The sequence below is a fragment of the Nelusetta ayraudi genome, unplaced genomic scaffold (assembly GCF_046127955.1).
Source record: "Nelusetta ayraudi isolate G7.1 ecotype Tasmania unplaced genomic scaffold, CSIRO-AGI_Nayr_v1 ptg000055l, whole genome shotgun sequence".
Lineage (NCBI taxonomy): Eukaryota > Metazoa > Chordata > Actinopteri > Tetraodontiformes > Monacanthidae > Nelusetta > Nelusetta ayraudi.
Window position 1 is genome coordinate 1,740,078 of NW_027466105.1, and position 24,578 is coordinate 1,764,655.

The window sequence follows — 24,578 nt, forward strand, 5'->3', positions numbered from 1 at the left end:
TTCTTATTTAAAGTAAGCATTTTTTTTTTTTTTTAATGAATACTCAATCTGTTGTATTTATTGACATATAGAGGATTCTTTTCCTAGTATTATAGTGTTTGTTTGTTTTTAAATCAGTTTAACTTGCCTGAGTTGCTCAACTGAAGATGTTTAATTTTACCTGTAGCCTGTTTTGCTTGCGAGGTGTAATAGATTGTGGAATCTTAGTAGACCTTAGTAGACGCACGCTGCTGAGAGTGGCAGCGATCAGCTCCGATGACCGTGGTGCTTGTAAATAAGGCAAATGCGCCATCTAGTGGGATGCAGCATGTTTATTCGTGTTGGAGCAATGACAAGTACTACTAACAAAACAAAAGATGCACAGGGTAAAAAAAATAATCATAAACTCAAGCCCAACAAAGATAACAGATGGGCATAACTGTAACATTACATAGTAATGATTACTAGTCCTACCAAAATTTCTATATTTTACTTTTCAACTCGAACTTGAACTATTCATCCCCTTTTTTCAGCAGCCATTAAGACAAAAGGATGACACTTATGCATTGCATCAAACTGTGATGCACAAACTAAATTAAATTAAATCAAAACAATAAATAAAGTGTGCATTAAACAGGGGGCAGTGCAATACAGTACAGGACTCAACTGATATAGTGCAGTTAGGCAGTATAGCCTATAACAGCTGTTCAGCATCCATAGTAATCCACAGTCAGTGCCATAATCATCCAGTCAGTGTCATATTCATCCATAGTCAGTATAATATATATGATATCGCGCAGACCCTCGTCCTCCACCACATTAATTGGCCTGCAAGCCGTAGCCACACCCATTTAGCCCCCGCTGTTGAAAGTTGGCGTGTGGTGGACGCGGCCAGTGGTCTCCGTGCCACACCATCCAACGTGGTTTGCTTTACCTCAGAAGGGGGCGGAGGGCTCTCCGCGTCAGCTGTATGCTTCGCAGACAAGTGAAACGTAAGACTGCTCGTACTCCAGTGGAAACTAAATACAGCTTTACAGTAAATGCATATCACTTTTGTCCTGTCAAGACTGCCATCTGGCAGGGTTTTGAAGTGGAACTTTCCATTTACAATTGACGCCTTATCCATGTTAGTCCTTCCTAGTGCTCATCTACGCTCAGTGTCTTTTTCTTTTTTTTGTTGTGCTTACAAGCCGGCTGCAAGCGTGTGACTGTGTGCTGTGAGTCAATTAATTTCCCGTTTCCACAATCTACGGAGCGGCCAAAGGTTCAAAATGCACTTTAATTAATTAATTGAATTAATTAACTATGTGGCAGGTGGGTTTGCCAACACCTTCGCGTCATCAATCACACCTGCGCCGGAGTGCAATCTTTGCGTCCCTCAGTGCGTTTACATGGTACTAGAGAAATTTGAATTATTGCCTTAGTCCGATTCTGATCGGAGTTTGAGAACTCCGATTGGAATCGGAGAACTCCGATTGAGACACCCAGATAATGCGATTGGAATTCTAATTTCTCGGCCATGTATACGCCTTAGTCGGACTATTAACTGGACAATGCAAGTGCGCACGCGCCACCGCACAACTACGTCGTCTAACAAAACAGACGGCGCGAAACAACCAGCAAACGCGAATAAGAATGTTGACATTTGGAGAGAGGATGAGACCGGGGCGATGCTTTCTCTTCTAAAAGAGATGGACATATTAAAATAACACGCAACAGAGACCTTTTTTAAAAGGGTAGCGCAGCAAATGCAGGGCTCCGGCTTTGCGCAGCCCTGAACAAATACGTATTCCTTCGTCTTTATATTTCTACCTTTTCGTTCACATTTTTTATAAGTTAGAAGAATTTCAACTTTGTAAATAAAAGCACAGCAAAGAGATGTTTTTCTGATTTGTTTTTATTTCGATAATTTCGCTGTTATTCTGCTGGAAACGGCGTGCAGCGGCACCAGCTTCCTCCACGGTCGGCACTTTAATGAGCGTGTGTATAACTGAAGACACCGTTCCTTTGCAAAACCTGTACACAAACTCTCCCACCAGTCTGCGCAGAACCCGCATCCAACAAGAACGAGAGTTTGGGGTCCGTAGCGACGGCACAAAGCGTAGCATCGAAGACATTGTGTTGTTGTAGCCCTCCAACAGCAAACAACGTTCTTGTGCTCATGGTTATCTTTTCAGATAACCATGAGCACAAGAAATAGGGTACAGCTTATCTGCAAAGTAAGTAACACGTACATTATGAACTGTCATTCTATATCATAATGATGTAATATGTCAACCGAAAGCAGCTGACCAGCTGAAAAGGCTCACTCCACCCCCTACTGTTGGGAGGAGGACACGTTCCCGTCAGTAATTCAAATTTCTCAGCTGCATGTATAGGGGGACAAGGTGAGAACTCCGATTGGATTAAGATTCCATTAAGCTCTTCCTGCAACTCCCCAGGTGGCATTGTCAGGCACCCCGCCCCCCCCCCCCCCCCCCCAATTTTCCTTTATACCCACCATCTGAATTGTCTCCACCTCCGCCAGACCCTCCCCCTCGCCACATCTCGTCTTTTTTTGATAGGCTGCCCTCGCTATTAACCTCCCTCTCATCACAGCTTTAATTGTGTCCCACAGTATGGTAGTGTCTACTGGACTATCTATGTTCTCCTCCAGAGAGCATTTAATCTCTTTCTTAACCTCCTCCAGTGTTTTTGGATTATTTAGCATACCCACATTTAATCTCCAAAGTGTGTTTTTCTTCCTCTTATTTAGACAAATAATAAGGTAATTAATACTGTGTCAGTACAAGTCAGTCGTTCCCATTTTACATTCCTCTATTCTGTATCTGTCTGTAATGTTAATAAAAAAAAATAGTCCTCTGTAACGGGTGGAGGTCCCTCAAACATCAAACATCCCGAGTTCGGCTAGAGAGACGTTGACAAGTTTCGACAGGCGGGTCTGACTTCTGTTGCCATTAGTTGTGTCGAGTTTAGCTTTTAAATCATGTTGATTTAGCTCTTGCTGAGAGAGATGTGTTTCCTGTAGATCAGGCATGGCCAAACTACGGCGTGTCTCTGCCCAGCCCGCGTGAAGGCAGTCAAAAATCTAACCTAACTTAGAAATGACACTTGAACCTGCAATGAGTATTTTAGTCGTTCTAAATGAGTCCAACGTTAGAAAAAAAGGAGCGACCCGGACTTCCCACAGTCTCTTTTCTATTAACATGGGAATTCAATTTTAATAATTTGTCAACTTAAAAACACCGGTCATACTAGAACATCCCTACCAGCTTTCTTCCCTGTATTCTCTGAATTTAATCAAAGAATCTTTGAAACTCTTGTAGCTTTTCTCTGGCTCGTGTCGCTGCTGATGCGTAGCCCCTCCAGGATCCCTCCTTGCACTGCCACTCTGTCGTAGTGCGGGGCACCGAGTGCCGCAGGCCCCTCCGCACCCGTCGCCACCGCCGTCTTCTCCGCCAGGCCGCGTCTCGCCAATTCCTCCTTTACCTCCTCTGCGCTGTTGTAGGTTCGAGTTCCCGTATCCCAGTGGGTCCTCATCTTGGTGAATGGCGTCTGGAACCGGATGCCCTTCTCCTTCAGGTTTCTTTTTGCAGTGTTGTACTCCTTTCTCTTTTGGACCATCTCTGTCGCGTAATCGTGATGGAATGACGGTACTTTATTCCCCAGTTCTATTTTCTTTGTCCATAGCTCTCTCAGGACCCTCTCTTTGGTAGTAAATTCCAGAAAGTTAACAATGATGGGTCTCGGTTGGGCACCGTCCGCTGGTTTCTGTGCAAATGAGCGGTGTGCTCTCTGAATTTGGAAATTAAAATCTGCTGGCAGGTGCAGTTCGCTTTTCAGCAGGTCTTCCACAAACTTGGCCACAGATTCTCCCTCCTCTCCTTCAGTGACTCCATAGATACGTAGGTTGTTTCTCCTCGGCCTGGACTCCAGGTCAGTTAACTTGTCCTGAAGAGCTTTTTGTTCTCTCAGTGATATGACCAGAGCGTCATTAGCTTCCTGTGCCCAACGTTCTAGTTTTTCAATCCGCGACTCAGCCTCGTTGATCTTGCCGGTCTGGAGCTCCTGTTCGGTGACGACTTTCGCAAGTTGTTGATTTATTTCGTCTTTGAAGTCGTCCAAGTCTTTTTCCACGTCGTTCCTCAGTGTTTCTCCAAACGTGCAAAGGACTTCTTTTGATTCTGTTTTTAAATCCTGTATCTCCTTGCTAATAATTTTTATGTCCGAGCCCTTTTTCGCGTCGTTAGTCACGAGGAGTTTGTTTCGCCATCTCCCTCTGTTTCAGAGCAAGCTGGTAGTTCCGCCATATTGTCTGTTACCGTGTTTCTGTTTTGGTTGAATCAAGTTTTCCTTCCCATTCCAACGTTCCCCTGATCACTTTGTAGTTAATATGATATTTGACAATAGTTATTCAAGTTTTCGGGGAGTTTTTACCCTGGACAGTCGAGAGCCCTGGTGTCGCGCAGTCTACCGCTTTATGGCCAAACCAGAAGTCCCTTCCCTCTAGCCTTTTCAAGGGGGAGGTGGCTAGACTCGGCTCTTGTGGGACGAGAAGCAGAAGGCCTGTCCGATCGGGGGGGAAGATGAGATGACATTTTTGTGGGTCAACACAAACTCATCTGCGAGGACAGCAGCCTTGGACAATGACGACACTTTCTGTTCATTCAAGAACATTACCACCTTCTCTGGCAAAGAGTCTTTAAAATCTTCTAAAAGAACGAGCTCACGGAGTGACTCAAAGTCATTTTTGACATCATTAGCTGCACACCATTTATCAAAGAGGTTGCTTTTCTCCCATGCAAACTCGACAAAGGTTTGACCACTAGATTTTCTATGGTTCCTATTTTTGCCAGTAGGGCTCAGGAACAAGCTCATAAGCAGGAAAAATTGCTTCCTTTCCAACATCATATTGCAGGCTGTCTTCTAAGAAAAGAGCAGACACCAACTCCTGTGCTTTTCCCACCCGCTTGCATTGGAGAAGGACAGGCCACATGTCTCTTGGCCAGTTGAGTGGCGAAGCTATTCGCTCCAAGGCACTGAAGTATGAATCAACTTCTGCCTCACGAAATGCTGGCACCAGAAAAATGTTTTTACTGGGGCTGGGCAACGATTAAAAATTTTAATCGCAATTAATCGCATGATTTACCTGATCAATCACGATTAATCACGTTGTATACGCAAAAGCCAATAATGAATTTAAAAGAAGTCTTTCATACACTTTAATTTAAATGTTCTGCCATATAAACGAAAGCACCATAACATTTATCGTCCAAACACTTAACATCAGCACTTTACACAGAAACATTTTTAATGTAAATCTAAAGTTAAAAAAATGCAAATACAAAATTAAAGCTTATTGCCAATGCCAGGGCATTACTGTTATCCTGTTCCTTATGAAAAATAAAAAAAATCTACCTACAAAATCCTGAGCCACAGTAATAACAGGCAATTTCTGTGGTAACAGCAGAAACATTTTTCTTTTATCAGGGAGCAGCATAACCAGTCTGCGTTCCCTTGCAAATGTCCCAGTTAGAAAGGGTGAGGCACAAAAACGTTCACTTTTGGGTTTTTCTTCACAGGGGACTAGAATGTAAAGTCCACATTTATACTGGAGTTCCTTTGGAGAATCTCACTCAACTCAGTGCAGTTTGTCAGTTCCTGGAACTTGACGGCCAGTTATTTTAAATGTACTGCCATATGAATTAAAGTGCCATAACATTTACTGTGCAAACACACTTTTAACATCAGCATTTTTGAACAATTAGCAGCTAAGAAAAAAAAAATAGTGTAAATTTAAACTCAACTTAAACAATGCTATCAAAGCAATACAAAATTAAAGCTGTAAGCAGCGTTTGCGGGACTGAGTCCACCTGGCCACTGCCTGCCGTGACGTCCGCCACCTGGCCACGAGCCCCCGACACCCGCCGACGCTTCCCAACGCCTGACGATTCCGCCCGAAACCCGCCGATGCCCCATTACTGCCGCCGACGCCTGCTGATGACACATCAAGCACTGACTTGACATTACTGACTTGACATTTAGAAACATTTGATTTCTAAATGTGATTGATTACTGTATCATTTTGGAGATAATAAGCCTTAAAGTTGGCTTTTTGTTTTGTTTTGCGACAGCTCCAATATTCCATTTTTACTGTACAATAACATCAAATTGCTCCATAAGCTCTGTCAATGGTTGGTACAGTTGACCTCAGGACAACCTTGAATATATCTTCAATCATTATAAGGCATATTTAATGTACCATTTTGGAGATATTAAGCCTCAAAGTTGTTGTTTTCCTTTTTTTTTTTTGCTTTTCAAACAGGCAAAAAGGGCCCAGTACTCAATTTTTTACTGTACAGTAACATTGCTTTGCTCCATAATTTCTGTCAGTGGTTGGTACAGTTGACCTGAGGAATACCCTGACTATATCCTCAGTCATTATCAAGCATATGTACAGTATCATTTTGGAGATATTAAGCCTTAAAGTTGACTTTTTTTCTTTTTTTTTTTGCGACAGCTCCAATATTCCATTTTTACTGTACAATAACATCAAATTGCTCCATAAGCTCTGGCAATGGTTGGTACAGTTGACCTTAGGACAACCTTGAATATATCTTCTCTTAATATTCTTGAATATTCTCACTTAATGTACCAGCTCCTTCCTGTAGATATGATATGTACAGTTAGTTATGCTTTGTTTGACGCAAGTGTTTTATTATATATGTACCGGTACTTCTTGTTAATTTGAAATAAATACTAACAAACATAATGTCAAAACAAAAACTGAACAAGTCAAACAGGAGCAGATCAGAAAACAAGGAGGCTTTGTACTAAAATATGAATAAAATATAAACAGGGAGTTGTCTAATGTCGTCAAGGAAGCCAACATTACATTACCTGATGATCAGCATGTTGACTCAGGAAATCCTCAGGCTCCTGCTGCGACATTTCATGTGGGGCGACGGTTGTGACTTCACTGCTGGTCCCGTGAGAAACTCAAATCGGTTCTTCACGTTTGTGTTGCGTGGCATGGGTTAGGACATTGAGAGGCATTATAGTGTGGTTGTGTGCACCAAATCGGACTCGGCTTCTTGCTCGATAGCCGTGCATAATTTATGCAAACGCAATGCTCTGTTTATGTGAACTCACGGAGTCCGACTCCGTGCACGTGCACGTGCTCATCTCGACTCGATGGATTTATGAGCTTGATGACAAGTGTCACAAGTGTGTATTTTGTATTGGATTGATGTACTGCAATTCTAGTCATGTGAACAAGCAATTAGCATTCCTAGTTATATGTGGCATGATGAAATACTGTACTACCAAGTTTGTATTGCAGTATCTTCAGTTTATGGGGTAGAGGGTGCTCAAATTGGATTGATTGAAGATGTAGTTTAGGTACAATTTGCTTGTTTTTATCAAAATTTAAGTTGATTGCAGTTCAAGGTGGCACAATCCTATCAGATGTTGTCATTTTGTCACGAAGAACACTGGTATTTGATGATTATTACCATAAGTACCACCATGTTGCAGGCATTGTGGTTACAAGTTTCACTCCAATTTTGATTGTTGTCTGTATGACTAGCAATCCGTTGAGCTGTCTAGGGTTATCATTCAGATAAGGTGTCACAACTTTTAATTGCATGGGAACTTTGGGATCCATGGCAGATGGGCATTGTAAAAAAACGGATCTTGAGTCGGAAGGCTAGCTTGTCCTAATTGTGACCTTAATATGATGATTTTTTTTTCCCTGCCAGATTGAGGAGAAATGAAATGGACATCCAAACCGGGGCCAATAATGGATGAGCTGGATGATGTCACAGTATCAATTTTAAATGGTATGTCATGTGTAGGTATGAAAAAATTTCCATGACTTTGATTGGTCCGCTAAGTAATTAAAATAACTGTATGCTGACACTGATTTCAAAAAGAAGTATTTTACAAATTTGAGACAAAATGTCTAAACTGAATTGCATTTACAATTAATTCTGATAACAGAAATTGGCACAAAACAAACTTGGTTTGACTTGTCAAGTTGAATTAAATTCATTAGTTAAAAAATGTATGAGTTGTTAAGTGTAAAAGGTTTGTTAATGATTGGACTGTCTTTATAGCTGCCAACATCGATGAAGTCTTGCTCCACACCCTCAGTCGTGATGATTTGAGAGACCTTTTTCCTGGACCAGAACACTTTCTCAGGAGGAAACGGATTTGGGCCCTTATTAGTGTAGATGTGATTGGTTACCTACTTTGCTCTGAAAACATCGAGCATAACACTTTTTTTTTCTTTTTTCCTAATTGTGTCTATTGTTTCTCTCTTGTTCATAATGTTTTGGATCTGGTTTCCTCTCGGCTGAGAATTCCACCGTACCAGACAAGGCTGCCCCGAATGAAGCCAGGAACTGTGTCTTCACCAGGAGGAACATCTCCAATCTGTCCTCAGACATCCACTCCTTTGGTGAAAAGCAGCCCAAAGAGGACCCTACAGCTTCCTGCTCCTCCACAATACTGTATGTTGTGGAGACATGGGCAAACCCCGGCCCGCTGCGTGTCTCTGTCCGGCCCGCGTGAAGCCAGTCATAACCCCCCAACACCGCACCCCCCAACGAAACTTTGTCGGCACGTAACTTTGCCGAGTTAGCGTAGCGCGATAGCAATAGCGTGCTTCCCCCCCGTCAACGAGGTGTAGGTACAGAATTAGTCCGGGTGCAGAATCGTTCTGGGCGGAAGTGACTGCCGATACGGCAACTCCATTGGGACATACCTCTACATCGCGTTCGAACGTGATATATGGATAGATCGCGGTACGTTTATAGAGTTGCCGTATGTGACGTAATTGGCAGTCGCCTCTGTCCAGTGGGCGAATGCCAACAACGTCACATACGGCAACTCTATTAGGACAAACTACATCGGTTGATTAAGGTTATCTTTTTTTTTCTGTCAATCCCTGGCGTATTTACAGTACTTTGTATTATGTTGTATACACGGAATTCTCTCTCTCTCTCTCTCTCTCTCTCTCTCTCTTTCTCTCTCTCTCTCTCTTTACACATGTATACATATATATACATATATATATATATATATATATATATATATATGTATATATACATATATATATATATATATATATATATATATATATATACATACACAAATGTATGTATTCAACACACACTATCTATCTATCTATATATCTATCTATCTATCACCCACGAAATAGCGTTTTGACCGCGATCTATCCATATATCACGTTCGACCGCGATGTAGAGGTATGTCCCAATGGAGTTGCCGTATCGGGCAGTCCCTACGCCCAGAACGATTCTGCACCCGGACTAAATCTGTACCTACCTACAACCCCCCCTTCCGTGGCCCGCCGACTCGATGCAGGTCTGTCATGTGGCCCGTTGCTAAAAAAAAGTTTGCCCACCCTCTATACAGACAGTGAGTTGGAGCAAGCTCGTAAGCACTACTTCCAGATGGCCCGCACTGCCAGTGAGGGGAAATGTGTCATGTTCAAAGAGCTGAGATGCAGGCGTTCTAGAAATGATTTAATTATTTTTTTTTGGGGGGGAGTGGGCGTAGGGGGGGTGGATGCTTTGTCTCATTTTGAGAAAAAAAAAGCTAATATTGTGAACATTTCAATTAAGTAGGTCTGGTTTTAAGATCTTTTCATTCAAATTAAGAAAGAAGCAAACGTGAAAAAAGAATTGAGAAGCTAGTATCAAGTTTATTTGACTTAGTACAGTCTTTGGAATGAGTGCTTTACTGTTTATTTCAAGAGTTTTTCCATTCTTCAAATGCCTAGATATATCGTCTTATTTTAACAAATCTTACCAAGTCTAAATATCTTACTGCATTGGCAGATAATTTGACTTGTTTCTAGCCTGTTCTTTCTCAATTTAAGTGTTTATTTCTTAGATATATTTTGCAGTGTGTGGACACCGAGGGGAGCTCTAGAATTGTCTCATTCAACCGACCAACGAGCCAATCAGCAGCGACGTCACAGGCCCTCCTCCTTCTTTGTTCTCTCTCTCACTTTGACTTCGGCACTGGACAGCCAGGTTTGTGGAGGGAAGGTTGGAACAAGGTAAGGACGGGGTACCCCATACATTCATGTACGTAGAGTCACTAAGTCTTAAACTCACCAGGTTTGTATCGCTTATCGTTAACCCTAATGCCATACAAGTCTATGAGGGTCAAAGGTCAACTTTGTCCTAGGAACATGGGGCCACTTTCAGGCTCATCAGGATCCTCCTGGACACACCCACACCAAATTTGGGGCTTCTAGCCCATGAGGAACCCCAAAACCCTCACTCTAATTCCAGCCTTATCGCTAAACCCTAATGCAGTGCAAGTCTATGAAGGTCAAAGCTCAACTTTGTCCGAGAGACATCAAGTGTTTTTTTCATGAATCATTCATAAATGTTAAGAGTTTGCTTAGTGGAGAATTCACAATAAAAATACATTGACACTGTCAAGATAGACTCAAGCACTATTATTGAACTATACTGCATTTTTAGAGTGATGTGAAGCTTTTGACAAGCGCTGCGCAAAGGAGGCCCATTTGTTTTTGTTTTTTTGAAGGGGGCCCAAAATTCCTGGCGGCGCCCCTGAGCGTTCATCTCCAGCACTAAGGCAGTGGAGCTGCCGGCAACGAGAGAAGAATTAACCAGTCCATTGAAACCATTTGTTTGGTCTAGTGAGTGGCAACAGTCCTTTGAGGATCTTAAGTGCCTTCTCAGCTGTAACCCTTTCGTGTCTGCTCCAAATTTTTCCTCATTGGCTAGAAGCCCCAAATCTAGCGTGGGCGCTTCTTGGGGGCTCCTGATGAAAAAGCAAGTGGCCCCATGTCTCTAGGACAAAGTTGAAAATTCACCCCATAGACTTGCATTGAATTAGGGTTAACAATAAGGCTGAAACTAGGGTTAGGGTTAGGGTTAGCTGAAACTAGGGTTAGGGTTAGGGTTAGGGTTAGCTGAAATTAGGGTTAGGGTTTCGGGGTTCCTCAAGTACTAGAAGCCCCAAATTTGGCGTGGGCGCTTCTTGGGGGCTCCTGATGAAAAAGCAAGTGGCCCCATATCTGTAGGACAAAGTTGAGATTTCACCCCATAGACTTGTATGGCATTAGGGTTAGGGTCCAAGAGTACACATACACATTTTCTTTTGCTTTATTGATTTAAGCTCATCGTCTCCAGCTGCAAAGGTACAGAAACCTTTCTGTGTTTTGATGTCGTGTGTGAGAAAACATCACTTTTTTCTGTAAACTTGTGTTATCATTGTCCTTCATTGAAAATGACACAATCTTTCATTTCATTGTTCAGATGCCGAACACCAAGGCATTCCGTCGCTCTCTGGCCATGAAACGACGCCTGGAGCAAAAACGGGATTGGACACCTTTTCCACCTCGGAAGGACTTTGAACGTCGTGAGTACTTCCACGTTCATGATTTCATGTTCTGCCTGTGTTGTTATGTTGTATTCCAAATAAATCTTCCAAAAACATATTTAGATTTTTCTTTTTTGTCAATTTACACAGGGCGCGCTACTGGTCAGCGACCTGGGTGCGAAGATGGCCCGTTTTGCTCCTGACTGACAAAACAGTGCAAGTTCGTTCTTAAGGCCCAGCAACCAGACAAGAAGGTATGGGTCGTGATTTTGTCAAGCCACGAGTTTCTTTATGTTTTTGTTCTGGTGGTGGGAGACTCACATCTCTGTCCACTTGTGGATGGTTTTGTGTTCTCGCCCCGGGCAACAACCTTGAACACGGGCTTGTAACAGACTCCGCCCAGGATTTTGCTGCGCTACTGGCAACTGTGTTGGACCGCTGGCCCAAGGTTTGTTTATCTGCTGTGACAAACAAATTTGAACACATGAATGTCATCGCCACTTTGTTTTATCAATATCAAGTAATTCCATGATCCATAGTTCAATAACAAGAATATTCATGAATTTATTTTGCATTTTTATGTTTGTTTGGGTTTTTTTTTTTTTATACAACTATTTTGTAGGTGTTTGTGCTTGACTTTCCACCTCGCCTGACTGTCAAGCCAGAACTACAAACAGCGCTACGTCAAGTATATCATCGTGTTGCTGCACGCATGGGTGTGTAAAATACATATTTTTGTTGTATTTTTTTCTCTTCAGTGACACTGTGCTAACAGATATTTCTTAGAATTGTGTGATTACATAATTGATTATGTGACACTTCTTCCAGGTTTAACATTTGTGTATATGGCCGATCACCTCCCCCTTCGTCAGCTGTACATGGTGGTGTTATGATGGTGTAAATTTTGCCTTCTTCAGCCTTACTTGCTCTTCATTTGATATGACAAATATGTGTTAACATGTTGTTTTCTGTTTACGTGCACCTCAGGACTGATTTTGGTGGAGCGTCTGCATGCTGCATGCTCCATCAGCTCGCACCCCCTTCACCTAGGCCAGGGGTGTTGTGCCACAACCAATCATCGCCCAGGGTGTCTCCCAGAGTGGTTGTGACAGGTCCTGTCCACATGCCAGTGTATGGACCTGCTCCTGAATGGACTCTTGTTGGACAGGAGGTTGAGGTAACCTGTTCATCCCTCTTTCTTTTTTTTTCCCCCCAATCGTGTATTTGTCAAACAGTGCAAGTTTTTATTTTAAAAATGAACACTTATCCTAAGTTGACTCTGATTTCCTCTCCTCTTTTTTTTATAGACAGTACCAACAGCTGTTGAGACTGCATTTCACACAGACATCCAGTCCAATCCCGTGTGGTTCAGTGAGGCTGTGCTGCTGGACCACATGGAGACCGTCGTGGAGTCATCTGGCAGGGTTTCCCCAGCTGCCACACAATTATTCATACACTTATCAACTAGGGGTGGGTGAAAAAAAAAAAATCAATATTGCAATATATTGTTGTCCTTTCTGTCGCAATAAATAATCGATACACTGACTGCAAATATCAATATTTTTTTCCAAACACCACCTGTCCACCTGTCCCGGGAAAGATAAAATCTCTCCCGGGACACAATTTGTCCCGTTTTTTATGGAAAATGACAAAACCTCATTTAATTTCCGTCTGTGGTCTAGATAGGGCTGCCAACCCTCCCGTAAAATACGCGATTGTCCCATATTTGGCAACTAAAAAGCCTGTCCCGTAATGAACTGATGGGGGACGCACTTCACTTTGTCCCGTATATTTTGGGGACGCGGTTATTTATTTATTTATTTTGTCTGCATCATTTTTTATTGATTTTCAGAATCGAGGCAGTGAAAGGATTTTTTTCCCTCTCTCATCTTCCCGTCGGTTTGTATATCCCAAGTCCCCAAGTTGAGATAAAACAAGTTGCTACTGACTTTACATTACCAGAAAGCACTGTCCTTGTTGACATGAAAGTTATTAATGTTCATGCACATTAATATGTTTGCTTGTGCAGTGCACGTTTGTTTGTACATTATACAAAGTTTTGGAATAAATGCAAGATCACAGGCATTTTCCTTTTTATGGGTATTTTTTTCTTTTTCAGTCACATATCGTCTGCAAAATTTCGAAGATATCGAAGATATCGTGTGTCGTGATGTTGTCATTATCGTGGGCCAAATATCGTCACAGTATCAAATCGTGGGTTAGCCGTATCGCCCCACCCCTATTATCAACACAAGATCACATATGTACAGTACATGTACAGTTTAATTAGTGTGTTACTTTTGTAAGACAGTCAAATCCAGATCCTGAAGTGTTTTCTCTAACAATGGAAGTTCTTCAAAGACGGGGGTTACAACTGTATCAATCTCACCTATTGTAATTAACTAACATGATTTACATGTCGCGGGAAAGGAACCCCCGAGGGCCAAAAGGTATCTCCTTGTGTTTGTTGGATTTGCATTCAGGGACTGTCTCTGCCTTTTGTTTAGAACTTTCCTTTGAAATGTTGTGAGTGTCAGTGCGAGAGGTATGAAGGTCTTGGTGATCTGTTGTTGCTGTGGAAAATTACCCCTGATGACCAAAAGGTTCCCGAGTAGGAAGAGTTGATCTGATTTGAATCTTTTAAATATGCATTTTAGCAGTGTCTCTGTTCTGGGAGGATATTTAAGGGAAGGAACAAGAATCTGAAGTTCTTCTTTTTTCTCTCTCCTTTTCTGGGACCCACTCTCTCTCTCTCTCTCTCTCTCTCTCTCTCTCTCTCTCTCTCTTTTTCCTCTTTTTCACTCTCTCTCTCTCTCTCTCTCTCTCTCTCTTTCTTCTTCTTCTTTTTCTTTGACTTCTTGATTTTTTTTTACCATCATTTTTACACAACCGGTCTGTTACATTTTTGCTGCATTTTTACTCTGGACATCGCAATAAACTGGTATGTTATCCATTCCCCTTCAATATTAACTTGTTGAGACTTTTGTTTCTATGTGGAGAGCAATCTGACATCAGATATTGATTTAGTCTTCAGTTATATGGTAAATTCATTCGAGTAATGCTTGTACTCTTTACCTCTGAGTTGAATAGAAAGACTGAGTGTCATGTTTTTCTAACTATTGAGTTGGAAGATATAAACCTCTGAACATCTCAACCTAGATGTCTGGGCTGTTCTTCTATGTTAAGAAGGTCACTGAATGCTTTGTCTATATCTGCCATCACTGAACTAAGATAGGGATTAATCAGAATCCCAAAGACCTTAGTTATATGGTAAGTTTCACTGGACATTATTCAAACCCTTAACCTCTGAGTTGGTCAGATAAGATTGGGTATCATGTTCAATAACCTCTGAATACTCCAACCCAGACATCAGGCTATTCTTCCATGTTTAATGAACAAACTGAATAGTTTTGTTAATTTATAGAAGCCATCCCTGAACTGAAGACTAATGTCAGATCACGAGAATTTTATTATTATTGAGTCTATATTCTTAATTGTTAATCAAGTCTTTCTCTCAATCAATGTATAAAAGTAAAGTTATTATTATCAAATGGAGTCAGATTAAATTAATTATTATGTATTTTACTTTGAAATTCTCACCTTGACACCGGAACGACGGAATACGTATTGGGGAGATATTACTATTTGTGTCTAGATATTTCCTCCCCTACACTTTGTTTATGAATTAATTTCTTTATGTTCTTCCAGATGTCCAGCCTGAGACGTCGATCAGCACGCATTGCCTCAAAAACCAAAACAAACAAGTGACATGTTGGTATTTGGGAAATGTGTATTTCATTGTGTGCATCTTTGTGATAGGACAATAAATGCAGTTCTTTAAACGTTACTTTGTGTCCTTGTATTTGCAGGTGTGGGCAACACGTTCAACTGTCCACATGACTGAGTCTGCCTCCAGCAATGTCACAGCAGTGCAGCAGGTTTGTACTTATTCATTTCCACTTCATCACCTGTGTGTGTTTTCTAGGCTTTACACCGATCTTATCGGCTGTATCGGATCGGCCGATATTTGGCATTTTTTGAAACGTTCATGATCGGGCGTCATGTCATGAATCTCCGATCAATGACGTCATGGTCGTGTTGAAACTTTTTTAATCTGTCTCATTTCCTCCAAAGTAGTTTCACAGCATCGACATGTTTATTTGTTTGTATCCGAGAGCTAATGATTCATGATTCAAAAACCTTCATTTTCGTCTTCGTGCCTCTTCCTGTTTTGAGTACTGTCGCTATGTGACGGACAATAAAGTTTCTTTGAATCTTCACGACAGCAACATCCATGGGCGACACAAACAAACGTGTCGGGGGTGTGGAAGTTTTTCAAAGTGAGAGAAACAGACATAGCACAAGCTACCTGCAATATATGCAACGCTACAGTACCTAGCGGGGCAACTTTGGCAAAAAATTTCAACACCACAAATTTAATCAGGCGCTTGGAAAAGATACACACGGAGGAGCATGTCGAGTTTAAGAAACGCAGCGCGGAGAAAGAAAAAGAAAAGCAAACTCTGAAACGGATGCTAAAGCAAACAACTTTAGACGGTGCTCGTGAGAAAGCAAGGGGTGTACAGAAACAAGTATTTATTGCCCCTAACGTGATCGGATCGGTGATCGGTGATTGGTTTATTTAAACTCACTGATCGGTGATCGGCACAAAAATCGTGATCATGTAAAGCCTAGTGTTTTCCTTTCTATGTTTATTGGCATAAAATCACATCTTTCTTATTTTAATCAGGTGGAGGCGACGCCACAGATGACCAGAGCTGTGCCCGTGGTTCCTGTGGCTCCCGTGGTTGCCAGCACCAAGCCAGAGGAGGCCAGCACCGTCCAGGAGGCAACACAGAAGATCAACTAAGCTAAGGAGGCTTTTCTTTCTTCTTCTGTTGCCTCTGACTGCTCCGCTCGTTCTACGCCTCGCACATGTGATTTGTGATCCATCATCAGTTAGTACTAGTGAAGATGCAGTGGCAGATCATGGCACTGGTATTAGATTAGCCAAGGTTCTGCATGGTCACGGTTTAAAATTCCAGCACCAGCTGGCAACAGTGAGTCACTTCAGATGGATGCACAGATAATGCAGCTTTGTTCTTAAAATGAAAAAGCATTCTGCTATTGCTTTTCCATTTTTGAATTTTACATTTCATATTGAATTTTGGTAACTCTTTGCTGGTGCATGTTTTGAAAATTAAATCTCAAATGTGTTTTCCTTTTTCATTTGAATTAAGTACAAGAATGAGCAGTCTTGAAGAAGAAAATGAAAATGCAGATTGAATGACTTATTAACCATTTTAATTATGAGTCAAATAATGCAGCTTCGTTCTTAAAATTTAAAAGCATTTCTGCTATTGCATTTTTATTTGGATTATGGTAACTATCTGCTTCCATACCATACATACCATAGTAAATGCTTCAGCAGAGTTTTATGAGGGTGTTTTTTTTTTTGTTGTTGAAAGTGAAAATGTTATTTTGAAAATGACTGCTTACAGGTCCATCTGTTTACTCTAACCAAGCATTCAGAACGAGTTGTCCAACACCGGTTTAATTTTTCAGGAATTGTTGACTTTAAAGAATCACGTTAAAGTTCATTAATTCATGGAAGTGAAGAATAATTAAAGTAAATCTTAAAGTAACCTTGTGTTTCTGTGTTTCTCAATGTTTCAACAACTTTGTTCTGAACATAGTTAAGTTCTTTCACATGGCTACTTTTATTTAACAGCTCTTTGCACACACGACCTTCAGGTCAAAAAGTAAATTCAGTAAATAGCATCACCATAAGGATTGCGTAATAACAGAAACAAAGGAGTGCAGTAAATAACCGATATCCCTGTGTATTTTTAAAAGGAACACTAGAGATTTAACAAGACACAAAATAACAGGAGGTTCACAACAATTTAGTGTCCATTCTCTGGATAGGGTCAGGGAGAGGCGCACTGCAGTGGAATAAGTGTCCATCCTGTGGAGAGGGTTGGGTGGTTTAGAGAGATGCAGTGATGGCCTCTCTTAGGTGCAAACAAGTTCACAGCCTGATACGGATCTGTTGGTTGAGCAAGATGGGACTCAGCCATAAAGATGATACAGAGTTCATAAATATCTGGATTACATGGTACAGCCAGCCGAAAGACACATTCATTTTTGCACAGTTGAATGTGTTCATCTTCAACAGGGGAGAGAAAATCTGTTGTTCGGTCAAGTTCAGGAACAGCATGCATCACATTAGGCCGACCGCTGGGGACGTTCAGGTTTCTTGATGGCCTGATGTTGTGTGCATTCCACACCTGTGCAGTGTCATCCAACTCATCCTGTAGAAAATGTATACATTTAGGAAGAGCTGTGCCAGCAGAACAGAAATAAAACACTAAATTACAGCATTCACACATGAGCAACCCCACCCTCTCCCTCCCTCCCTGTCTCTGTTCATCCCTCCCCCCCTTTCTCCCCATCTCTTATCCTCTCTGTTTCTACCCTTCTGTTCCATCTCTCTCCCCTTCCATCTCTGTTCCTTTCCCTTTTCTACCCCTTCTCTTTAGCATTCTTTTTCCTTTCCTCCCGTCTCTGTCTGTCTGTCTTCCCAACACCCCCTTTCCCGTTTCTGTCCTCCCTCCCCTCTCTCTCACTCACATACACATGCACACAAAATGAAAATAAAACGTTATTCATGAACTCACCTGTATGGAGGCCCATACAACAAAACTGCAGGAGACTTTTGTCCAGAAACTCGCCATCAAAATGCCCGTTGTCTCTGAGGTCTGATAACAAGGCTAACCAGAACTCCATGCACTGGCCACGCAGGAAACCCCACCAATATTCAATTCTTTGATTGGCGGTGCTGGCCCCCTCCAAGTAACTATCGAGGGTGTCGTCTGGTTGAACAGGGACGAGGAAACGCTGGAAGCCTCTAACATGGCCATTTTCGGTTCCAAGGTCGCCTCGAACAACTCTAGGGCACCCCCCAAAACGCTGTACCGCTTCTATGTAGCACCCTCCAATTACTTTTGGGTCACTACTTGTTGTGTAAGCATTGAGCCAGATTATTTTTCTTGAAAAGCCATCGATACATCCATTCACACAAATACCATATGGCTTCAGTTCATCATATGAGTCCAGGTGCCAGATGAAGTTGAGAAGTTTGAGAAGTAATTCCTCCGTCTGAGACGCCCCGCTTGCCTTAATGACACTCCTCTTGGATCCAGCTCCTTCAAAACCAAACGCACAGACTCTTTTCTCACACGCAGTCCATTTTCTCTGCATTTAGCATACATCCACCTGTACCCGTGAAGCTGCCCGGGGTAATGTAGCTGGTTGCTAATGGATTCAAAGAGGATCGCCAGGTCGGAATAGGCTTTGCGTGGCACGAGTCCCCTTGGAATGTACAGCTGCATCCCACTCTAGACTGATCAAACCCGACAAAGAAAACAAATCCTGAGTCACTAAATATTAAGAAGATGATTAAAAGGATTGGTATGTTTGATGTATGGAGGGATTTTCATCCATCCACTAAACAATTGACTTTTTACTCTCACCCTCATTCAGTTTACTCGAGGATCGATTATTTCTTTATGTTCTGAACAGACAGACACAGGGTTTTAGATTGTAGAATTGGTGTTAGCGACATATCAGATCACTCAGGTGTATATGTGAAAATAAATGTAGGTGTCCCACACAAAAACACTATTTGGAGACTCAACACCTCCCTATTAAATTACACCTGATTTGAAGATTACATTAGGAAAGAAATGAAGGAATATACAGACCTTAACGGTAGCACAGTGACGTCACAGAGTATTTTATGGGATGCTGGAAAAGCAGTATTGCGTGGGAAGATTATAAGTTGGGCATCACAAAGGAAAAAAGAAAAACTTAAACACCTTAACGACTTGACAAGTAAATTAGACTCACTGGAACGGAAGCATGTAGAGAGTAACGACCCCACCTTATTGGAACAAATAACCGTAGTAAAATCAGAACTAAATAAGAAACTGAACGACCAGGAGGAACTTACACTTAAGTATATCAAAAAAAACCACTATGAAAATGGACCCCGTGCTAAAAAACTCTTAGCCTGGAGACTTAAAAAACAACAGTCTGGAAGATCCATATATAAAGTAAAGGACCCGGTCACCAACCAGATGTGTTATAAGCCAGAAGCAATACATAAGTCTTTTGAATCATACTACAGGAATTTATATACTCAACCCAAATTAGCAGAAGCAGTAACATTCAATCAATTTTTTGAAATCCCTAGATCTGCCATCTGTTGTCACAGAACAAAATAAGTGCTTAACTACAGAGATTACAAATGCAGAGGTCGACAAGGCAATTTCTAAACTGAAAACAAGCAAAGCAGCCGGGGGAGATGGACTACCAGCAGAATGGTATAAGACTTTTAGGGACTCTGTGACCCCACTGCTATTTATTAAATTGTTTTAACTATGTCTTAAAAGGTGGCGAGACCCCACCATCTTGGAAACAGGCCATATTATCTGTAATACTGAAACCAGGGAAAGATAGGACAGATTGCAGCTCATACAGACCTATCTCAGTTTTAAACACTGATTATAAAATTTTCACTTCAATTATTGTCAACACACTAGAAAATATTATCCCTGACCTAATTGACACGGACCAGACAGGTTTTGTTAAAAATAGACAAACACAAGACAATGTTAGGCGAGCTATACATCTGTTACATATAGTGAGCAAAGGAAACACAATGTCCTTAGCAATTAGCTTTGACACAAAAAAAAGCTTTTGACTCTGTTCTATGGGAATTTTTATACCTGGTCCTGCAACGTTTTGGCTTTAACAATACAGTTATAAAATGTTTAAAATTCACCTGTGGCCTGGATCAGAATAAATGGCAGTCTTTCAGGTACAATCCGTTTGGAGAGGGGTTGCTGACAGGGCTGCCCACTGAGCCCCATCTTGTTTGCTCTATTTATAGAGCTACTTGTTCAAAAGATTAGGGAAGACCCAGAAATCATGGGAATACTATTCAAGGGGAAAGAATATAAGACATGTTTATATGCAGATGACATCCTGGTGACTTTATCCGACCCGGATACCAGTCTCCCTAAATGAATGCCCTCCTTCGACCAATGTGGTTCATATTCAGGATACAAATTGAACATAGAGAAAACTCAAACTCTTACTTTTAATTACATACCTCAAGAAAACATACGTAAGTCCTTTAAATTTAAATGGAAAACCAGAATTTTCAAATACCTAGGTCTTCATATTCCCAAGACCCCCAAAGATTTATATAGTGTAAACTACGGTAGCATCACAACCAAAATTAAAAATGATCTGGACAGTTGGACCCCCCTAGTACTTGATTTTTACAACCGAATAGATACTTAAAAAATGGTTATTTTACCACAATTGTTATTTCTACTCCAATCGCTACCTGTAGAAATACCCAATAAGAAATTCAGTGAATAGAATCGGATCATTTCTAGATTCATATGGCAGAACAAGAAACCAAGGGTACGCTTGTAGTATCTGAATCTATGCATATGTCCTCATGTGATCTTATGTGTATGGCCTGATGTGAACTCAGCGGTGAACCCGCTGCTGCACTCCTTCCCTAAGGACGTTAGGGTCCATATATGGTCTTGTCATTGCCAAGGTCCACCAAATTGAAACCAGATGGCCATTGGGGGTGCAACTATGGCATGCATACATCCTCCTCCACTTCCTGTATCTTCCTCCCTGGTTGCTGGGGGTATAAGAGGTGATGTGAACAAAGGATCATCGGAGTTGCTCACATCTGGCCCAGAGACATCCCCAGGCGTTCCATGGTGCCTGTCTGACTCTTGACTTCTTTGCAAACCAGTTTTTATATACAACTAAGTCTGTGTCAGTGAAGACTCCTTCAACATCTACATCACCTGAATCCACCAGAAGAATTCACCACACGCTACAAAACATTACACTTAACAGGGAGGGATGTCACTCCCATGCTTGGAGGACGACTATAAAGCAGCACAACTGCAGTATATAGTCTACTGGTGCAGGGCGGGTTACGATGCAAAATGGAAGGAGCTAGAATTTGACCAACTAGATATCCCACTTCAATCTCTGCTGGGTGACAAAGCTTTCAAGACTATATACTCTAATAACCTATGTGATGTTATAAAAACTCCCCTAAATATTTGGTACAAAGAGATGAGCAAAGCGCACCTGGAAAAAAAATCTCGGTTATTAAGATGGGTCGAACATGATAGAGTATTCTTGTGTTATTCTTTATCTTGGTTTATATTGTATGATCACTAGTAGCACGTGTAAACTGTTAGAATCCTAGGCTAACATATACGCATCGTATTTCACTTTGTTTTATGGCCTGCCACTGATGTGCTCGTCCTCTCCCTGTACAGGATATGAGCTGTGAAATCGGTCAACTATCGTATAGTCGTTGGTTTGTCTCTCTCTGTTCTCCTCCCTGTTCTTTCCTTATCTTATCCCCTCCCAGTCCTGTGTATAAGAGACCTTCTTCCTCCTTCCCACCTCGCACTCGCACTCCCATTTTACTGTGTTTTGTGCCTCGGAGCTCCGATCCCTTTTTTTATTGTTTGTTCATTAAATTACTTATTATCCCAGTATTCCTGCATCGGCATCTTCGCTCTTTTCCACATCAATTTGGCGTCACGAACAGGATTGCTGGAGACCTGTCAGTGGAACTCTGGGACGTTGAGGGCCCGGGACCAGGAACGGAGGAAACTCCTCGTTCCCCCTCTACCTCGAACCAAGCATTCGGAGATGAGAGGATCGGCGTCTAAGAGTGGATCTGATCGGCTTCACGTCTATCCAAGCGAACCTGGAAGGGAAGTGCTGATTCAGAGATCGGGTGAGAAGTAATTGTTCTTGTCTCAGACATATCAGTGACCAGTGGGTTGTTTTCCTTGTCGTCTACGAACGGTCCCGGGGCAGGACAGAGCGCATACGTTAACCGTGCCTGTCAGGTCGGTGTTGATTCTGAATCAACACTGAAATTCCCGCTCCACAAGTGAGCCGGAAGCTTCTGGTAGGTAAACTACCAGAGGGGTGAGTTTTTTCTCCACCTTTTTGCTCCAGAGTAAGAAAAAGGGGTGCACGGGGACGCCTGTGTATTTTCTGACTTGGAATTTTGTGAAAACTTAGTGAAAAGTCAGAGTAATAAGTCTAGCTAGACAGTGCTGGGGAAGAACCAGAGCAAAGTGGCTGCTGCTGTTCCCCAGGGGGGACCAATTGTGGACGACATGAGGAAAAAATATGGTCCAGATTGTCTTGACATGTTGGGAATTTGGGTTGAAAAGTATGATTTCCCAGCAGGGGGATCACTGAGTTTGGAGGAATTGAGAAACCTCCGGGATAAATTGAAGATAGCAGAGGGAAAGGTTACAAAAAAGAAAAACCCAAACAGGTGGGAGATTCAAATCATCAAAGATCGTGAAAGGTGTTTTTCATTCTGGAAACCTGAAGCAGAAGTCAGGGACAGGAAACAAGTAAAAAAAACAAAAACAAACGTGTGAACAGCGCTGGGCGCTGGAGCACAGGGGTGACAGAGATAACGGCAGAGGGTGCACACACTCACACACACTCCCCAGAGGAGGGAGAAAAGGAGCCGCTCACACACGAGCATTCAAATGCACCAAATCGTCTGTATCTTTCTCTTACAGGCCCGAGGGACCCTCTCCTGGACATGCCTGTCTTCCCTCCTCCCGCCTGCCCTCATCCAACGCTACCACCGTACAACCCTGCGCACTCCAGCACCGACGCCGCAGCGTCGCCACGTTCATCAGGACTGCCGTCAACCAAACGGCCAGCCTCATCACTGCTTTCAGACAAGGGCTGCTCCCCCAGATCGCCAAAGCAGTTAACACAAGCTGCTGCGTGGGGATTGAAGATGCCCGGCTGACAGAGGTCCGACGTCATGCAGTGCACGCTGAGAGGCTTCTGCAGGAGGCCAGCGATGCAGAGGACAAGAAGATAAAGCGTGCCTCCCTCACCATGATGAAGCACCTCAGTGACACGGCGAGACGGCCCTACAGGAACAACGACAACCGACGAAGGGCGACTAGCGGAGACAGAGGCGAAAAGGGGGCGTGCCACATCTGCGGCCGAATGGGTCACTGGGCCAGAGAATGCCCTGACAAAGGAAGACACCGCGGGCAGAACCATGCCCACCGCAGCCAAGAGAGTGATCGCGAGGGCCGGAAAAGAGGATCCAGAGGGGACCAGGACGTGTTTATGTAACATAATTGTGGCAAAGCACTGTTCCTGCTTTTGTTGTGGTTTGTGGCGTGTGTGAGAGTGATCAGTGAGCAGGGTGCAGTTACCCACTTCTACCAGTGGAGGTCGTGTTCGCCCCGGGGAATAACGCTAGAGAGGTCTCAAGTGGCTCATGAGACCTATGTGGAGCGAACCGTCGTAGCGGACATTAACGTGTGTGTTATCTGTTGTGCTTCCACAGGTGAGAAGGGGAAATGGTTGAAAATAAGAGCAAATGTATGTGTGGCTGTTTTGTAATTGAAGTCTGAGATCGAGGGTATGTGAGTTAAATTTACGTTTTGAATGTATCGTCTCTGAGTGATGTGGGAAATGTGGGAAACGACATGATTAATAAGTTCAAGTCGAAGTCGGGTATGGATCTGTGTTTTGAAATGTAAAAAGTAGATAACGCTCGAGAGGAAGTCTCTCAAGTGGCTCGTGAGACCTATGCGGAGCGAACCGTAGTAGCGGACATTAACATGTGTGTTGTCTGTTGTGCTTCCACAGAAAACCAAAATAAAAGCTTCTAAAGAAACAAAGAAAAACAAAAATAAATGTGTCTTCGCAACATTACCATGCTACATTTACGTTTGACTATCTGCTTTAATATAAAACCACAACAAATGTGTTTTATAATTGTCTTTATATAATCTACAAACGTATTTGTATGATCCAGGGAAAATTCCATGTTTGTTTGCGAAACTCATTGGAAGAATGAAGAAAATCTGTTCGGTTGTTATTATCATGAACATGAATCACAAAACATATATATATTTTTTTTTTTCCATGTGTCACTTTAACAGAGACAACACCATCTGTAATTACTATGTTTGGTTGCATTTCCCTGGCAGGCAAAGATAGATGGAAGAGACATCCTTCTGGGTAGAAGATGGGACTGGCTTGTCTGTGGATGGTGGAGGCTCGCTGGGCTCATCAATCCGTCCATCCAT